This window comes from Balaenoptera acutorostrata, chromosome 1 (assembly GCF_949987535.1).
Source record: "Balaenoptera acutorostrata chromosome 1, mBalAcu1.1, whole genome shotgun sequence".
NCBI classification, from domain to species: domain Eukaryota; kingdom Metazoa; phylum Chordata; class Mammalia; order Artiodactyla; family Balaenopteridae; genus Balaenoptera; species Balaenoptera acutorostrata.
The window spans coordinates 141,798,492-141,818,385 of NC_080064.1; the positions used below are offsets into that span (position 1 = coordinate 141,798,492).

At 47.4% G+C, this 19,894-nt stretch overlaps 1 long non-coding RNA gene across 1 annotated transcript; it reads left to right on the forward strand.

The window, feature by feature from the left end:
* The first annotated feature begins 441 nt into the window (after nucleotides 1-441).
* Nucleotides 442-19,289, forward strand: LOC130707312 (uncharacterized). The gene is made up of 3 exons (XR_009007216.1): nucleotides 442-579; nucleotides 14,059-14,135; nucleotides 19,153-19,289. It is a non-coding gene; the product is annotated as an uncharacterized LOC130707312 (long non-coding RNA).
* Nucleotides 19,290-19,894: the final 605 nt, after the last annotated feature.

Here is a 19,894-nt window from a genome sequence, read left to right on the forward strand (position 1 = left end):
ATTTATTTATTTTTGGCTGTGTTGGGTCTTCGTTTCTGTGCGAGGGCTTTCTCCAGTTGCGGCGAGCGGGGGCCACTCTTCATCACGGTGCGCGGGCCTCTCACTGTCGCGGCCCCTCCCGTTGCGGAGCACAGGCTCCAGACGCGCAGGTTCAGTAATTGCGGCTCACGGGCCCAGTTGCTCCGCGGCATGTGGGATCTTCCCGGACCAGGGCTCGAAGCCGTGTCCCCTGCATTGGCAGGCAGATTCTCAACCACTGCGCCACCAGGGAAGCCCTATTTCCTTATTTCCTGAATCTGGGATTAGTCATGTGACTCGCTTTGGCCAATAGCATAATACAGAAGTATAATTTCCAGCCTGGCCCTCAGGAGACCTTGCGTGTTTGGGCTTGCCCTCTCGCTCTCTCCCTGGGAAGATCATGCCTGGGCTCGCCTGCTGGTTGATGAGAGGAGGAGGATGAGAGACGTGTGGCGCAGTGTTGCCCTAGCTAAGGTACCAGCCAAGCATCCCGGAGAGAGCCCCCAGCAGACCTACAGACGCCTGGGGAGCCAGCCTACACCAGCCACTCTGCACCGCCATGTGAGCTAGAATTGTTTACTTTTGCGTGCCGCTGGGGTTTTGTGGCTGGTAAGCAGTAGCCTGCTGGTGGTAGCTTACAGATACAGAGGTACTTGAAGAGCTAATAAACTACCAGTACCTGAAAAACTAACTCAATATATTATGTAGAAGAAGAAAAAAAGTAAGAAATTTGGTTGAACAGACCTTTGCTCAGGAAGGGGCTCAGGGCTGCTGAGTCCCACCCCTTCGTCCTGCAGGTGAAGAATTGGAGTCCCAGAAAGGTGAAGTGACTTGTTCCAGGCCACACAGCTGTCTTGAGAATAAGAGTCCTGTTTGTCAGGCCCAGGCTCTTTCAGGCTCCTGCCTGCAGACCTGCCTGCCTCCTGGTTCAGATAGGCACACTGGGCAGGTGTGGGTCTGAGCATGTGGGTGAAGGTCAAGGGTGGGGTATGCTCCACAGCCATGCTCTTAACCTCTGAACCCTGTAGCCTCTTGGCCTCAGGGTCTGAGATTGAGTAAACAGCCTTAAAGCAGGAGGCCAGTCCCAGAGTGACCATTCCAGCCTTCAGTAGGGCTCTCCTGGCTCCAGATGGCAGCTGGTTGCTGCCTTCAGCTGCTAAGCCCCAGAGGTCACTTTTGAGCTCTGTCATGCCTAATTGGTTCTGTTCCCAGAAAACTGTGACATGGCCTCAGGCAGTCGGATTACAGTATAGGCACTGGCATTTCGCCGCCCTTGGAGGCCCAGAAGCGCTCCTTTGTATACCGGGCATGGTATAGAACCGTTGGCTTGTGTCTTCCTATGCTGCTGCAACTGCACTCCTTCTCAGGTGGGACTCGAACCCACGATCCCTGACTAGGAGAGGCCTCCAACCCACTGTCTTTTCATTGAAACCACTCACCAGGGGTCAGGACTTACTGAAGCTCAGGTTCTTTTGTCTCATCGCAGAAGGAATTCAGTGTGAGGCAAAGCGGCAGGCAAAGAGTGAGTTTATTAGCATAGGACGCTTGTGAGAGGTACAAGCAGACAGGTGAGAAGGCTATGCCCCGAGGACTGAGAGGACTTTATTTTTATAAACAAAAGAAAAATGGGGAGGGGGAGAAGACCATCTTCTTCCTCATTCTTGGGCAAATGTCAAGGCTTCCATCATTAGTTCCTCCTTTGACCCTATGTGGTTTAACCGAGACTGTCATGGTGCTATTTAAATCATGTGTATGTTAGCAGAAGGGTGGTAACATATACTAAAATATGGTAATTCATCTCAGGTTTCAGTATAATGTCGCTTTTCACCTATTTTTTTCCCCTTTCACTTATATTTCTGTCTTGGCTACATGCAGAAATGCTACTCTTCAAGGACTTTTAACTCCCTGACTTCATGTAACAAGATTCAGACCCCATATCTACTGTCTTGTGTTTTAACTATCAGGGTTTGTGGCTTGGGTGTGTTTGGCACTTGGACGCACCTGGTCTTCCTTCAAGGTGGTGTAGATTGTTGCTAGGTTACTGGATTCTTTTCTTGAATAGTCATTAGCTTACAACAGTCTCCCAAACACCCTTAAAATTCCCTTTGTGTCTTTAATCCCCTAGTGGGATTTTTAAACTATTTAATTATCCTACTCTAGCCCTCTCGCTGCCAGCTTCATCACTTGCACACCTGTTCTCCCAGAGGTGGGCCAGGGGGCCAACCCCTGCCGGGAAGCCAGGGGTGAGTTTGCACGTATGCGTACATGTGCGCGTGTAAATGTGGGCACTGAGACTGGGGTGGGACAGTTCCAGGGTGTATATGATCAGGGATCTGTGAAGCTCTCCTTCTTCTTGGATAGACCACGATGGGTTTAATGATCCTTATGCTTTTCCATAATTCTTCTGTTCCGGGGTCTCCCACTGGTCTTGCCTCCTTTTCATTCCCTTCCTACTGGACGTACATTAATTAGATCTGTGTTTGGGAGAATCAAGACTCCAGCCCAGTTCTGGGAGGAGGGCAGGTGTGGGGCTCCAGGCAGCCAGGTTGGAAAAGAACAAGTCCTACTGAGCCTTCTGCTTGGTCCCCACCTTCATCCAGGCTCTGGGGTTCTTGGGTCTGTTGATGGATCAGGACAAAGAGGCTGAGCTCAGGCTCTGAAAGGAGACCCAGGCCGCCTTCCAGTTCCCCGAGGTATTTTGCACTGTGATTTCCAGTCTGGTTACACATTAGTATCACCTAGGAGTTTAAAAAATACCTATATGCCCAGACTTCACCTCAATAAGATCAGAATCTTTGGGGTTAGGTGAGCACCCAAGCAAGGTATTGTTTTGTTTTGTTTTGTTTTTTAAAAGATATTTACATTTAGATTTTCTGCCTCTTTTTAAAAAAAATTTATTTATTTATTTATTTATTTATTTATGGCTGTGTTGGGTCTTCGTTTCTGTGCGAGGGCTTTCTCTAGTTGTGGCGAGTGGGGGCCACTCTTCATCGTGGTGTGCGGGCCTCTCACCGTCGCGGCTTCTCTTGTTGCGGAGCACAGGCTCCAGATGCGCAGGCTCAGTAATTGTGGCTCACGAGCCTAGTTGCTCCGCGGCATGTGGGATCTTCCCAGACCAGGGCTCGAACCCGTGTCCCCTGCATTGGCAGGCAGATTCTCAACCACTGCGCCACCAGGGAAGCCCAGGTATTGCTATAAAACTCTCCAGGCCATTCTTATATGCAGCCAGAGTAGGAACCACAGTCTGGGCCTATGGATATTTTTTAAACTGAGCTCAGTAAGAGCTATGCCATATCTTAAATTCTTATTTTCATTAAAGTAATATACACACACACACACACACACATATATATACATATACATGAATTTAAAAGTTAAAAAAAAAGTACTGCAAGGATTATAATGACAATCATCAGTCCCCATCCTACTTCTTCCTATCTCAAATTCAGAGGCAATACCTTTCAACTCTGTTAGCTATTTATTCTGGTTTTTAGCCTCCATGTTTCTAAATGACATGTGTGTACTGCTATTTCTTGATTTTTCAGTTTGAGACATGATCTATTGACTCTCCACTAAGGATAATGACTAACTTTTTCATCCCTGTCTCTATCCCTTTCAACAGACCCAGTTCTCTCCCTCCATCTTCTCCCAAGGGGGAAAGAAGGATTGGGAGTTTGGGATTACCAGATGCAAACTATTGTATATGGAATGGATAAACAACAAGATCCTACTGTATAGTACAGGGAACTATTTTCAATATCCTGTGATAAACCATAATGGAAACGAATCTGACAAAGAATATATATGTATAACGGAGTCACTCTGCTGTAAAGCAGAAATGAACACAACATTGTAAATCAACTATTCTTCCAAAAAATAAGTGAAGGACTGATCCTGGCCCTCAAGAAGCCCACTGCCTAGTGCAGGGATGGAGCTGGGGGATGGAAATGAGGGGGGACAGGAGAAGACTTAAATCTGGGAAGCAATTATTGGGCTACATAAAAACTTCAGGATATACTTAACTGCTAAGTGAATATTGTGGCGCAGACTGTCACTGTTTTTGAAGGTCAGAGGTATATGAGATCAGTGAAGCATAGGCTTCCCGGAGAAGGTGGGATTTCCTCTAGGCCTTGAACAGTACATAATGTCCACACAACTGAGAACATTTGGGGCTGAGAGGGGCCCAAACCCATTCATTCATTTAGCATATAAGTTCTGGGTGTTTACCGTGTGGTAGGTCCTGTGCTTGGTGCCTGGGATGCAGCAGTGAATGGAAGAGACCAGTACAGTGTTTGTCCTCATGGAGTTTAATTCTTGTGCGGAGAGATAGACAATAACAAAGAATAAATGTTTATGGTATGTTAGTAGGCATAGAGTGTTTTGAGAAGAATAAGGCAAAGAAGAGTGATATAGAGGGGCAGCAGGTGGAGTGGGTGAAAGGCTGGACTCCCTGAGAGGTGAGGTAGAGAGCCATGCAGATCTGTAGGGGAAGAACTTGTGGGCAGAAGGAACAGCAAGTGCAAAGACCCTGAGGTGCCTGTACGCCTGGTCTATGCAGTTGGTTCAGAGAGAACTAGGGCAAGAATAGTAGGAGATTGGGTTCAAGCTTTTTCTCTTACTCTGAGCAAGAGGGGAAGCACGGGAGGGTATATTAGTTTCCTATCGCTGTGTAACAAATGACTAGAAACCTAATGGCTTAAAGCGACATACATTTACTGTCTCACCATTTCCAAAGGTTAGGAGTCCGGCATGCTTTCACTGGGTCCTCTACTCAGGGTCTCCCCAGGCTGAATCAAGGTGTCAGCTGAAGTTGCAGTCTCATTTGGGACGTGGGACCCTCCTCCAAGCTCACTGAGTGCTGGCAGAACTCAGTTCTTTGCAGCTGTAGGACTGAGATTCGTGCTTTCTTGCTGGCTGTTCACCTGGTACCATGCTCAGCTCCCAGAGGCCACTATTCCCTGCCAGGTGGCCCTCTCCACAGTGTGGCTGTTTTGGAGGGCATCTCTGCTGCTTCAGATCTCTCTGACTTCCTCTGTCTCTGACTTCTGGACCTTCTTTTAAAGGGGCTCACCTGATTAAACCAGGCCCACCCATACCAGGGACAGGAATCTTGGGACCATCTTAGAATTCTGCCTACCAGAGAGGGCTTCGAGCAGGGGAGGGGTACGGTCTGGCCTACGTTTCAGCAGGATCACTCTGGTTCTGCATTGAGAATAGACTGAGGGGAGCATAAATGGACACAAAGTAACCAGTTAGGAGGCCTAGTGGGATGTTGGGCTGGAGAGGGCTGAGAGTGCGTGTTGAGACTGCCGCCTGGCCAGGGACTGCCTGGAAGCCTCGCTGGGGATCCTGGGCTTTGAAGGGGCCGTGGTAGCATCCTGAGTTGGGGAATAAGTGTAACTTTAGATTCACTAAAGCACAAGGGCTCTGATGCACGTCTGCCTCATCCTGCAAAAGGATCTGCCAGTAGTTAAAAGCACAGTGGTTAAGGTAAAATAGATAGCTAGTGGGAAGCAGCCGCGTAGCACAGGGAAATCAGCTCGGTGCTTTGTGACCACCTAGCGCAGTGGGATAGGGAGGGTGGGAGGGAGACGCAAGAGGGAGGGGATATGGGGATATATGTATACGTATGGCTGATTCACTTTGTGATACAGCAGAAACTAACACACCATTGTAAAGCAGTTATACTCCAATAAAGAGGTTAAAAAGACAAAAACAAAAACAGCACAGTGGTTACCAGTGGGCAAGAGGCAGATTGGAGGTGGGTGTGATGTGTCCGCGTTTGCTGAGGATGCTGGGGCCAGGCGGGGCAGGTGACACACCTGGAGAGCCTGCGAGCTCGGGCTTAGGCCAGCGCCTCCATTCCTCCCTCATCTGAGCACCTCCTGTCACCCCTTCTTTCCCTGTCAAGAAAGACGTGTCACCGGCTCCCACAGAAGGGAAGGCAGCAATGGCTCTGAGCCGTGGAAGACAGAAGCGGTGTGAAAAGCACAGCAGGGACGTACCTGTGAATATCCACTCATCTGTCTCTGAGGCTTGTCAGCGCTCCCCGAGGGAGAGAGAAAGAGCACGAGGGCGCGTGTGTGAGGCAGGGGTGGTGAGGACTAACGTGGAGCTCGGTGTGACAGCACCTAGCCCGGTGCCTGGCACGGAGCAGGCCCTCGAACCGGTGACGTTTATTGAGCGCTAGCTCTGTGTGCTGGGTGACTAGCACTCCATTTCTGCCTCAAGGAGTTCACAGTTTTGTTGAATGTGAGTTTTCAAATAGCCCGTGTGCAACAAACACACATGTGTGCGTGTGTATGTGTGTGTGAGTGTGTGTGTGTGTGTGTGTGTGTGTGTACTCTCAAGTCAGACTCTCTGGGTTGAGATCTTGGCTCCAGCACTTACTTGCGTGACATTGTGCAAACCACTGAACCCTCTGTGCCTGGGCTCCTTTTTGTAAATGGGGGCATAGTGAGAGTACCTGCCTCGGAAAATTGCTAGAAGGGTCGCATTAACGACACGAATTTGTGAAGTGTTTAGAGCAATGCCTGGGGTAGAGGTATGTCACGTAAGTGCTTGGTGCATGAAAAGCATGAAGCTTGAAATCTCCAGTGATGTCTCCTCATCTTGGGAGGTTCTTTCTCAATTCTTGGAATCGCCTTGTACTGGGTGTGAATGGAACTGAAGGGCTGATGACCGAAGGAGAGAGGGGTCCCAAGTGCTCCTGGGGGGACACCGGTGGTCAGTGGTCATCTACACGTGGCCTCTGGCTCCACCCCAGACTACTAAAGCCCAGGGTCTCGGGACAGGAACTCTGGGACTAAGCTTTTAAAAGGAGCCTGGGAGATTTTGGTATCTAACTAGCTACGGCACTCACTCATAGTATTGACTTGTCTTTTCTGCCCGTGTTTAATTTTGACTTTTGTCTGTGGAGAGTGTGCATATGTGTATGAGGTAATCCTTTGTCATCCACCTGCTCTGACAGAGCTCTGGGGAACAACAGGCTTGGATGTGGGCTTTTGTACCAGAGCTCATTCCATTGTTAGGTCGGTGAATGAAGCTCGTTTCTGGTTCTGGTGCTCCTGTCAGGACGTAGAGAGCTTTCCTGCTCTGTGCTCCCAGGCCCCTCCGTGGGCAGCAGGTATGCGGGCCTGATGCACCCTTCCTGACCATTGCCTGCATCCCTTTCTGAGTCACGTAGAAATATCTGAGGGCCAGCAGTACTGACAGTAGCTGCTCTGGGAGGTCAGAGAGGGAAGCAGAAAGATGAGGCCTGAGCTTGCTGTGGGGAGAGCAGGAGAGCTTCTGAGACGTGGAGAAAGGAGAGTCCCTCCTCTGAGGCCTACAACCTGCTGGTGCTGCTGAAAGGAGGGTCAAGCTGAAGAATTCAGAATCGCATCTCTAGGGGGTTCTGTTCATCACCCCCCATCCCACCCGCAGAACTAGAACAGGTCACTCGGGATGGCGCTGTCGGTCTTTCTGACCCTCCCTGATTGTTTTGTTATGGCTGATGGGCTGATTTCTAGTTACATAACCTCCTCTCTGCTAGATGAGGTCTTATTATCCCACAGCGTGGTGCACGTCAGGTCTGGGTTCCCGTGGAGCTACCTTAGGGAAGCTGGAATGTGCTGTTTCTCATCATTTCCACCCAGCAAGGGAATCGGAGAGAGAGAGCTACACGCAAGCCAATTATGGTGAATCCTTTGGGGCTGTTGTGTAATCTTCCACACACAGTGGAGTGGAGCGGGCCTTGCCCTTCTGGTGGCTGCACTGGCCAAGGCACCGTCTCTTCCTTACTTGGCAGTAAGTCAGTTCCCTTTCAGACCCAGAAGTCTGTGTGTTTTGTTGGCTGTGCCCACGCCGCTTGTGGGATCTTAGTTCCCCAACAAGGGATTGAAACTGATGCCACAGCAGTGAAAGCGCCGAATCCAAACCACTGAACCACCAGAACTCCCTCAAACTGAGAAGATTTTGAAGTACCTTCGTATGTGGTTTGGTGGGGACTCCTGAATTCACTTGAGATTTTCTTGTACACCAATAAACAAAAGTAAGGAAATAAACAAAAGCAAAGAGAGGCCTTCCTTCCAGGCCTGGTAGCTGCTGTGTCTTAGGTCCTGAGTGAGCTTTGAACTAGGCAAATCAGGTCACCAGCACAAGAACCTTTGAATCCAAATATGAAAACCCTGACCCCCAGGACAGAAACATGGCTGCAGTGGAGAGCAGAAGCTTCGGTGAGATGCCAGGGCCTGGAGTCCTCTGAGGCAGTGAGGTGGCAGGACGGCATGGCAAGGGGAGCGCGGGGGCTTTGGGGTCAGCAGAACTGGTTTGACTCTGCTGCTTACCAGTCATGTGATCTTGGACAAGTCACTGTATCAGTCAGGGTCCAGTCAGGAAAACAGAAGCCACTCTTAATCTTTCAATAGAGGGTAATTAATTAAACAGGGAATGGAAGAGCCAAAGAGACAAGCAGTGGGTGGGGAACACGGGACCAGCACAGCAGGAAGCTGCCATTTCTGGGACCCAGGGAGCCAGTGGTCTTATCAGAGTTCAGAAGCCAAGGCTGCTGTTCCCAGGAGCTGGGACCACAGAGACAGGGAATGTCAGGGGGAGCTGGAATCATAGGGGAGGCAGAGCCGTGGCTGGACATGCCATTCATATCCAGAGAGATGATGAGGAGAGATGCCCCCATTGGCTGAGCCTTCTCGAGGGCAAAGGAACCTGCAAAATGAGTTTTCTGTGATGCAGAACAGAGCAGGGCATGGGTCTAAGAACAAACAGGTGCATGGCTCGCACAACCACTAATGTCTTTGAATAAACGGTGTCTAATAGGAACCGCTACTGCTATCCTCGGGCTGAGGCTTGGAGCCGGACTGGCGGACGGACACTCTCAGTTGTCTGGGAGGGGAAGGAAATGCAGTGTCGCCCACTTAGGTACCTTCTGTGGACACAGCACCCCAGCCCTCCGTGATAACCTCAATAGGGCTGAGGCAGAGTAAATGTGACCCCATGTGCTTCCCTTTTACTGCTTCGTTTCTTTCTTTTAGAAGCCACCTACCTCTTCCTTTTTTTTTTTTTTTTTTAAATTTATTTTTGGCTGTGTTGGGTCCTCGTTTCTGCACGAGGGCTTTCTCCAGTTGCGGCGAGCGGGGGCCACTCTTCATCGCGGTGCGCGGGCCTCTCACTGTCGCGGCCTCTCTTGTTGCGGAGCACAGGCTCCAGACGCGCAGGCTCAGTAGTTGTGGCTCACGGGCCCAGTTGCTCCGCGGCATGTGGGATCTTCCCGGACCCGGGCATGAACCCATGTCTCCTGCATTGGCAGGCGGATTCCTAACCACTGCGCCACCAGGGAAGCCCCCCCTCTTCCTTTTTTTTAATGGCTAGTAATTTTTATTTAACTTTGCAAGCCTAAGGTGCCACCTACCTCTTCTAAGAAGACTTTTCAAGCAAAACCCAAATCTGCCTGAGTGACTGCAGAAAAAGAAGCTTTAGGGAGAATAGGAAGCTGATATCACATGGGATGTGGTTGGAAGCGTGTATCAGACAAACCTGCTCTGCAGTGTCCCCTCCAGCTGCTGGTTGGAAACCTCGGCCATCCTCATCCCCTCCTCCCCCTTTCTCTCCACGTGCTTTTCACCACATGTCTTGATCAGCCCAGTTCCCAGTAGGAAAGAGATGGTTTAACTAAAGGAAGTTTGATAGAGGGTCTATTTCTGTGTGGACAGGGTTCAGGGAATCCACACGAATGGTGACCCATCAGGGACAAGTGAGATCTGGAAGCTGTTACCACCCACAGGCCTCCAAGGAGCCCTAGTGCTGGAGCCCGCGGAAGAGCTGGAGCCCGGAGGAGGGATCACCGCTCAGAGGCTTATAGAAATGCAGCTGCTGCATTTCCCAAACTGTGGCAAGACGTGGAGGGAGCAGAGAAATGAATACCCAAGCATCTCTCTCGCCTGCCCTCGCATCTCCTACTGGTGCCTTGTACTGGCTGAACCAGAACTGGGAGGGCAGGATGCCAAGTGTAGCAGCGCATGGAGGCCAGCCTCTGAGGTCAGAGCAGAGCAGAGAGGGTAGGGAAGGGATTTGGGGGACAAATCAAGAATAATCAGCGCAGTGTAACCTGTTTGTCACTTGGCATCTTTCTTGTCCTTTACTTAATGAAGCAATGTGTGTTTCTGCAACACAGGAAAAGCCCCAAGTCCCGTGAACCCCTCTATCATCATAGGGTGATGCTGCTTCAATAACACTCCAATCTCGAAAGCTATCGTGTTGGCCATTGCTCTTCATATAAAGCAGCAGAAAAAAAGTAGGGGAAAGAAACAACGTAAAGCTTTTCTTTTTCCACCACTCATGTTGTGTTCCCCCACTCATGTTGTGTTCCCCCAAGCCCCCTGCCCGCACCTTGACTATTGGGCACCTGGTGGATGATCCAAACCTTCATTTTGGCAGGATGCACAATTGTAGTGGTCCCATCTTTACTGGGTTGCCATGGTTTCCCATTGGCCCTTATTACTGGCCATGGGAGCACTGAGAGATGTCCCAGGGAATCCCCTCAGTTGCAGTCTTAGTCCCTTTTGCCCCATGTAGCAGCAACCAACTTCCTCTTGTTTTAATTAAATCAATTCGTTAATCATCCCCTTCTCTGACTGTCCATGAAGAGCTCCAAATGGCCAAATGTAGCTCAGAGTGTGTTCTCTGGTGGCAGCCTTGCTCCAAATGCACTATCTTATTTTGGGTTCCTCCAAAAGCTGACGTTGGAACAAGGACTAGGGTGTAGGTAGTTTATCTGGGAGGTGATCTCAGAAAACATGAGTGAGGGTGCGGGGAAATGAGACAAGGAAGGGAGAAGAGCCAATGAAAGGTGAATTAATGATCAAATGACTGTGGCCACTGGGCTTGGTCCTGCTGGAGACTCTGAGAAATAGTGTGAAACACACTTCAGAGTCATCCTACCAGAGAACAGGGAGGCTGGGGCTGGGACTCCCATCCACCATTGGTAGAGGTTTCCACCTTGACTTCTAGGTGTGTCTGGGGTGGAACAAGCTCCCACAGTGCTGGAGAAAGCCCTTTGGCAGAGACGAAGAGAGGTGTGCACCTGGCCCTTATGGCATGCTAGGATCTGCCTGCCCCACTTCGGGGTGTCTCAGGTGGGCCAAGGGAAGTGGGGCATAGCCTGAGTGGCGTGTGTCACCACCACTGAGCCCAAGGGAAGGAAAAAAAATCCCTAAAGTGGGTTATTGGGCAGTAAGAGGAGTCATTCTTACCTTTGCCTCTTGGTTCAGGGACCTGGGTTATCTGACTTTAGGCGAAAGAACACACATTGGCCATGGTACCTCATCTTGTAGGATGGCATCCGCACCTTGCAGAGTGTGGTCCCCCAGCTGGCACCATGGAAAAGGGACTGCCCTACTGAAGCTTTGGCCATGGATGAATACAACCTGCCAAGACCTCAGTGACGTAGGGAAGAAGGGAGGGCATAGGGGGTGTGGAAAGACAGACCTCGACCTCTGTCCTCTCTTTCTTCCTTCTACAGTCTCCTGCTGGTGCCTCTCATTGGCTGAACTCAACTGGAAGCAGAAGGGAATGTGGCCTGGATGGTGCAGCCCACAGGGGTCAGTCTTCTGGAGAACAGCACAGGGCGAAGAGAGCCAGAGGGATGGGGGGAGGGGAGGGCAGCAACGGAGAATAACCGGTGTGCAGTCTGATCAATTGCCTCTAGAGTGCCTCCCCCCTTTCTATCCATCCCCACAGCCATCGGCTCTGTTCCAGCCTCATTATCCCAACCCTGGAATGTTGGGATAGTCTCTTAACACATCTCTGCATCTCCAATCCACCATTCCTAATGCCTGAGGCGCAGACTGAGTCCCATCATTCCTCCTTTCAGAGAACTCCAGTGTTCCTCATTCTCTGGTCTTTACTGAAGATCCAGGTGCAAGGCATTTTAGGGCATAAAAAGATGATTCAGAGACGGCACTCCTTATTTCTAATAAGGAGGATAGGTATTAAGAAGCTAGAAATGGATAACTTCACCATAAAAGAGGTGTGGTTAAAAAGAGATGTAAATTTGGACTCTTAAATGTCTTAGCATCCTATTCAAGGCTCTTCACAATTTAACTCCAAATTTTCCTTCCAGACTTGTTTTCTAAGACTTGTGTTCTACTGCATTCTCCCACATGCCCTGGGTCCCAGCTCTGCTGATTGCCTGGCATACTTTGCCCCACACACAGTCAGGATTCAATACCTTAGCTCTTGCTGTACCTTCAGCCCAGAAAGCCCCTCCCGAGCTGGCCTTTGGGATGGTCTGGTCAGTCACTCACAGCCGGGTGAGTCAGAGCACCAGAATTCTAGGGCCTTCTACTTGGAGTGTGGTCCTCAGAGCAGCAGCATGGCATCGCCAGGGGGCTTGTTAGAACTATGACACTCAGGCTCACCCGAACCTAGACCCAAAATCTGCACTTGGACCAGACCCCCAGGTGATTCCTACGCACTTGAAAGTCTGAGAAGCATCAGATGTTTTGTGAGCTACCTAAGTGAGGCTTGTAGTGTGAGCAGGGCAGCTTGCCCCCTTCCCAGTATTCCAGAATAAAGTGCAAGTGCTTAGTTCTAAGCTGTAAACTGTTTGTGTTCCTAGCTTTTGAGTTATGAGGACGAGGGGGGTTAACAAAATGATTAAGAGAATGGGCATTTACATGATATAGCCACAGGTTCAAATCTCAGCTCTGCCACATATTATCTTGGGGCTTTAATAAAAGCAATTAGGGAATTCCCTTGTGGTCCAGTGGTTAGGACTCCAAGCTTTCACTGCCAAGGGCACGGGTTCAAGCCCTGGTTGGGGACTAAGATCCCGCAAGCTGTGCAGCTAAAATAAATAAATAAATAAGGCAATTATCCTTTCTCAGCCTCAGTTTTCCAAAACAGAATGTATTAATGATGTCACAACACAGGTGTAAGGATCAAATGAGTTAAAATATGTACATTGTTTTATAAATGTTAACTGCATTTGTTATTTTGCAAACACGTGAAGAAAAGCAAAAAGCAAGAAACCCTTGGGTGGGAAGGTCTGGGCCAGATAGCCAGTGATGGGAGGGGCAGGTCTTTGGTGCCAGAGCCCAAGGGCCTGAGTTACAAATCAGAGCCGACAAAGGCACATCCTAGAGCAGCTGTGTTGACCTGGCTGAACAGATGCTCCCCCAGCAGAACAGTGTCCTTAGGCACTGTCTGGAAGGCAGGCGGTATCCTGGTGGGCTCCCTGGAGGTGGGGTTGTGACCCCTCCCCTGAGGTACGAAGTCAGCTGTGTCTGATCAGCCAGGACTAAAAAGGAGATGTGCGCCCTCTTCCTGGATGGCTCGTCCCAAATAACCGCCACCATCTAACGTCTGCCTAGTGTCCTACCACTTACACAACACGCATCTTCATCGTCTCGTTTAATTTGGGCAGTGACAGGGTTTAGCCTGCTGGTTCAGGTCTCACACAACTGCCCACTTGTGCTGACTCACACAGGAGAAATGATCTAGTCAGGGTAAAAGGCAACCGTGAACGTGTCTCCACAGACTTTGACATTTTGAGCAGGAGATAGAAGGACCTGAGGGCCCACAATGTGTTTTCATCCCTCCTTCCTGTCGAAGGTTGTGACCTTGGAAGAGAGAGGGGGCTGTGGGACGTGCGCAGCTGGCTCTGGGGAGGGTTTTGAAGTATGAGATCCGTGGACTTAACACACTAGAGGGGTGGGTTGCTGGCAGGGACGGAGTGAAAACCCAGGAAGTGTGGGTTTTGGCCTGGATGCTTGCCAAACCCATCTCGAAGACTTTAAAGGGGCATCTGAGACTGTGGAGAAAAATGCCCAGAAAAAAACCCGGAAAGCTCAATATGATCAATGGCATATGCAGCGACATGGAAGCAGTTGATGAATTTTCAAATGAAAATCAGAAGGAAGGGGTTGGGAATGTGACTGTAGACTCTAGACCCAACTGCTCAGGGTTTGGGCCACAAACAGTTGAACTTGAATGTTAATGCAAGAAGGTAAATTCGTGTGCAGATTAACTTTCTCCATCTTGCAGGTTTATGTCAAACTGAGGACTCACCAGTGCTGTGGATATGCTGTATAACCTGTTCTAAAGAGGCAGTTGCACAGTGGGTAAGTCTTGGCCTCAGGAGTTCAAATCCCGGCTTCTACCTCTTACTCTGTGGCTTTGGGCCAGAGCTCTGACTTTGCTTAGTGGTAGTTTTCTCATCTGTGAAGCAGAAGAATAATCAAGTCTATCTCATAAGGTTAGTCAGAGGATTCAGTGAAATGATGTAAGCCAAGAACACCACTAGGTACACGGTAGATGTCCCATTTCACTCAGTGGAGCCTTTTCTGTTCTGGTGACATAACCTGGCCCTTCCAGATGTTCTCTCCAGGCCCCCAACCTGGCCTGATCTGGATATCCAGAGGCACAAGGATGTCCAGAGTTCCCCAAAGCCACACAAAATACCACATGGGTAGAGAAGGAGACAGCCAGGCAGGAGATGGGAGGGCGCTGACAGTCAAGTAGGAGGAAACCAGGAGCAAGTCGTGTCTCGAACGCCCCAGGAGGATGGATTTGATGAGAGAGGAGTGGTCACCAGCGTCAGGAGCGAGTGTGCAGGGAGCTGTGCCATCCAGGGAGAGCAGAAGAGCACCTGTGGACCTGGGAGGTGAGCTGTGGTGGAAGGAGGGAGACCTGGAGACAGCCCCACCTGCTGTGAGGCCTTGGAGTCCGTGGACCTCTCTGTCTTGACCTTCCTAACTGTTATGATCGCCATAACAGTTAAATGCTTTAAATGATTCCATGCTTAAAGACTTGACTTTAAGCTGGACATGAAGTCTCAATTCAATAAGCATTTACTGAGCACCCAGGAAACTTACTGTGTCCGAGGCACCTTTGGGAACACACACCTGGTTTGGAATCCTGGATCCATCACCCCCTGTAGCTTGATCTGGGATGAATCATTCACCTTTCTTGAGCCTCAGTTTCCGCACCTGTTCTAACAGTTATTGAGCCCTGGCTGCCCTGTCAAAGTACCAGGTGTTTTCAATGAGATTATCTTAACTACTTAAAACCCTGTGAAGAGTTTGTGCGTGAATAGGACTTAGAGAAGTTGTGTAATTTACTCAGGGTCCCATGTCTGTGAGCCAGGGAGCTGGGAGGTGAGCAGAAGTCCGCCTCCCCCCACATGCTGCCTCTCGATGGCTGTTTGCCACTTTATGAGCAGGAGACGCACAGCCAGGACGATGTGTGTGTACCATGGAGCAAGCCTGGTGAATTACAGTTAGTTATTCACCCGTCTCTCCTGCAAGGTGTAAGATTCTCAAAAGCAGGGGGTGATTCTGAATGACCATTTTGTATTCCTAGAGTCTAGTAGAACATCTGGTATATAACAGGGGCACAAGAGATGTTGGACCAGGGATTAGCACGGGTTCTGTGGATGGATTGAAATATATAGTCACTGCTCTCAAAGACTCACAATCTAATGGTGATATGGGAAATACAGCTATGTAAAGACAACACAATGAGATACTTGCTTTAATGGACATATGCATAATGTGCACATTTTCTTCTTATTAAATTTATCTACATGAATACATTTTTTAAATTAAAATTAAGGTAATTTTTTTTAAACATCTTTATTGGAGTATAATTGCTTTACAATGGTGTGTTAGTTTCTGCTTTATAACAAAGTGAATCAGTTATACATATACATATGTTCCCATATCTCTTCTCTCTTGCATCTCCCTCCCTCCCACCCTCCCTATCCCACCCCTCTAGGTGGTCACAAAGCACCGAGCTGATCTCCCTGTGCTATGCGGCTGCTTCCCACTAGCTATCTATTTTACGTTTGGTAGTGTATTTATGTCCATGCCACTCTCTCATTTTGTCACAGCTTACCCTTCCCCCTCCCCATATCCTCAAGTCCATTCTTTAGTAGGTCTGTGTCTTTATTCCCGTCTTGCCACTAGGTTCTTCATGACTTTTTTTTTTTTCCGTAGATTCCATATATATGTGTTAGCATACTGTATTTGTTTTTCTCTTTCTGACTTATTTCACTCTGTATGACAGACTCTAACTCCATCCACCTCACTACAAATAACTCAATTTCGTTTCTTTTTATGGCTGAGTAATATGCCATTGTATATATGTGCCACATCTTCATTTTTTTTTTTTTCATTTTTAAAAAATTTTTATTGGAGTATAGTTGATTTACAATGTTGTGTTAGTTTCTGCTGTACAACAAAGTGAATCAGTTATACATATACCTATACACACTTTTTTTTTAAAAAAAATTTATTTATTTATTTACTTATGGCTGTGTTAGGTCTTCGTTTCTGTGCGAGGGCTTTCTCTAGTTGTGGCAAGCGGGGGCCACTCTTCATCGCAGTGCGCGGGCCTCTCACTATCGCGGCCTCTCTTGTTGCGGAGCACAGGCTCCAGATGCACAGGCTCAGTAATTGTGGCTCACGGGCCCAGTTGCTCCGCGGCATGTGGGATCTTCCCAGACCAGGGCTCGAACCCGTGTCCCCTGCATTGGCAGGCAGATTCTCAACCACTGCACCACCAGGGAAGCCCCCTATACACACTTTTTTAGATTCTATTACCATATAGGTCATTACAGAGTATTGAGTAGAGTTCCCTGTGCTATACAATAGGTTCTTATTAGTTATCTATTTTACATACAGTAGTGTGTAGATGTCAATCCCAATCTCCCAATTTATCCCTCCTCCCCTTCCCCCTTGGTAACCATAAGTTTGTTTTCTACATCTGTGACTCTATTTCTGTTTTGTAAATAGGTTCATTTGTACCATTTTTTAGATTCCACATATAAGCAATATCATATCACATTTGTTTGTTTTTATTACATTTTTTTATCTTTGGCTGCGTTGGGTCTCTGTTGCTGCGCGTGGGCTTTCTCTAGTTGCAGCGAGCGGGGGCTACTCTTCGTTGCAGTGCACAGGCTTCTCTTGCTGTGGAGCATGGGCTCTAGGCACGCGGGCTTCAGTAGTTGCAGCACGTGGGCTCAGTAGTTGTGGCACACAGGCTCTAGGGCATGCAGGCTCAGTAGTTGTGGCCCATGGGCTTAGTTGCTCTGTGGCACATGGGATCTTCCTGGACCAGGGATCGAACCCGTGTCCCCTGCATTAGCAGGTGGATTCTTAACCACTGCACCACCAGGGAAGTCCCTCATATGATATTTGTCTTTCTCTTTCTGACTTATTTCACTCAGTATGACAATCTCTAGGTCCATCCGTGTCGCTGCAGTGGCATTATTTCATTCTTTTTATGGCTGAGTAATATTCCATTGTTTATGTATATACCACATCTTTATGCATTCCTCTGTTGATGGACATTTAGATTGCTTCCATGTCCTGGGTATTGTAAATAGTGCTGCAATGAACATTGAGGTGCATGTATCTTTTCGAATTATGGTTTTCTCCGGATATATGCCCAGGAGTGGGATTGCTGGATCATATGGTAGCTCTATTTTTAGTTTTTTAAGGAACCTCTGTACTGTTCTCCATAGTGGCTGCACCAATTTACATTCCCACCAATGGTGTAGGAGGGTTCCCTTTTCTCCACACCCTCTCCAGCATTTATTGTTTGTAGATTTGTTTGTTTGTTTGTTTTTTTAAACATCTTTATTGAAGTATAATTGCCTTACAATGATGTGTTAGCTTCTGCTTTATAACAAAGTGAATCAGTTATACATATACAATATGTTCCCATATCTCTTCCCTCTTGCATCTCCCTCCCTCCCACCCTCCCCATCCCACCCCTCTAGGTGGTTGCAGAACACCGAGCTGATCTCCCTGTGCTATGCGGCTGCTTCCCACTAGCTATCTACTTTACATTTGGTAGTGTATATATGTCCATGCCACTCTCTCATTTTGTCACAGCTTACCCTTCCCCCTCCCCATATCCTCAAGTCCATTCTCTAGTAGGTCTGTGTCTTTATTCCCATCTTGCCACTAGGTTCTTCATGACTTTTTTTTTTCCCTTAGATTCCATATATATGTGTTAGCATACTGTATTTGTTTTTCTCTTTCTGACTTATTTCACTCTGTATGACAGACTCTAACTCCATCCACCTCACTACAAATAACTCAATTTCGTTTCTTTTTATGGCTGAGTAATATGCCATTGTATATATGTGCCACATCTTCTTTATCCACTCATCTGTCGATGGACACTTAGGTTGCTTCCATGTCCTGGCTACTGTAAATAGAGCTGCAATGAACATTTTGGTACATGACTCTTTTTGAATTATGGTTTTCTCAGGGTATATGCCCAGTAGTGGGATTGCTGGGTCATATGGTAGTTCTATTTTTAGTTTTTTAAGGAACCTACATACTGTTCTCCATAGTGGCTGTATCAATTTACATTCCCACCAACAGTGCAAGAGTGTTCCCTTTTCTCCACACCCTCTCCAGCATTTATTGTTTCTAGATTTTTTGATGATGGCCATTCTGACCGGTGTGAGATGATATCTCATTGTAGTTTTGATTTGCATTTCTCTAGTGATTAATGATGTTGAGCCTTCTTTCATGTGTTTGTTGGCAATCTGTATATCTTCTTTGGAGAAATGTCTATTTAGGTCTTCTGCCCATTTTTGGATTGGGTTGTTTGTTTTTTTGTTATTGAGCTGCATGAGCTGCTTGTAAATTTTGGAGATTAATCCTTTGTCAGTTGCTTCATTTGCAAATATTTTCTCCCATTCTGAGAGTTGTCTTTTGGTCTTGTTTATGGTTTCCTTTGCTGTGCAAAAGCTTTTCAGTTTCATTAGGTCCCATTTGTTTATTTTTGTTTTTATTTCCATTTCTCTAGGAGCTGGATCAAAAAGGATCTTGCTGTGATTTATGTCATAGAGTGTTCTGCCTATGTTTTCCTCTAAGAGTTTGATAGTGTCTGGACTTACATTTAGGTCTTTAATCCATTTTGAGTTTATTTTTGTGTATGATGTTAGGGAGTGTACATGTACCTGTCCAGTTTTCCCAGCTCCACTTATTGAAGAGGCTGTCTTTTCTCCACTGTATATGCTTGCCTCCTTTATCAAAGATAAGGTGACCATATGTGCGCGGGTTTGTCTCTGGGCTTTCTATCCTGTTCCATTGATCTGTATTTCTGTTTTTGTGCCAGTACCGTAACAATCAGAGAAGAAAAAGAAATAAAAGGAATCCAAATCGGAAAAGAAGAAGTAAAGCTGTCACTGTTTGCAGATGACATGATACTATATATAGAGAATCCTAAAGATGCTACCAGAAAACTACTAGAGCTAATCAATGAATTTGGTAAGTAGCAGGATACAAAATTAATGCACAGAAACCTCTTGCATTCCTATACACTAATGATGAAAAATCTGAAAGTGAAATTAAGAAAACAATCCCATTTACCATTGCAACAAAAAGAATAAAATACCTAGGAATAAACCTACCTAAGGAGACAAAAGACTTGTATGCAGAAAATTATAAGACACTGATGAAAGAAATTAAAGATGATACAAATAGATGGAGAGATATACCATGTTCTTGGATTGCAAGAATCAACATTGTGAAAATGACTCTACTACCCAAAGCAATCTACAGATTCAATGCAATCCCTATCAAACTACCACTGGCATTTTTCACAGAACTAGAACAAAAAATTTCACAATTTGTATGGAAACACAAAAGACCCCGAATAGCCAAAGCAATCTTCAGAACGAAAAACGGAGCTGGAGGAATCAGGCTCCCTGACTTCAGACTGTACTACAAAGCTAAGGTAATTTTTATTATGGAATATTTCAAGCATTCAAATATAAAGAATTTGGTAAAGAACATCTGAGTATCTATCATCTAACTTTATCAAATCTTAACATTTTCCATGTTACCTGAAAACATAC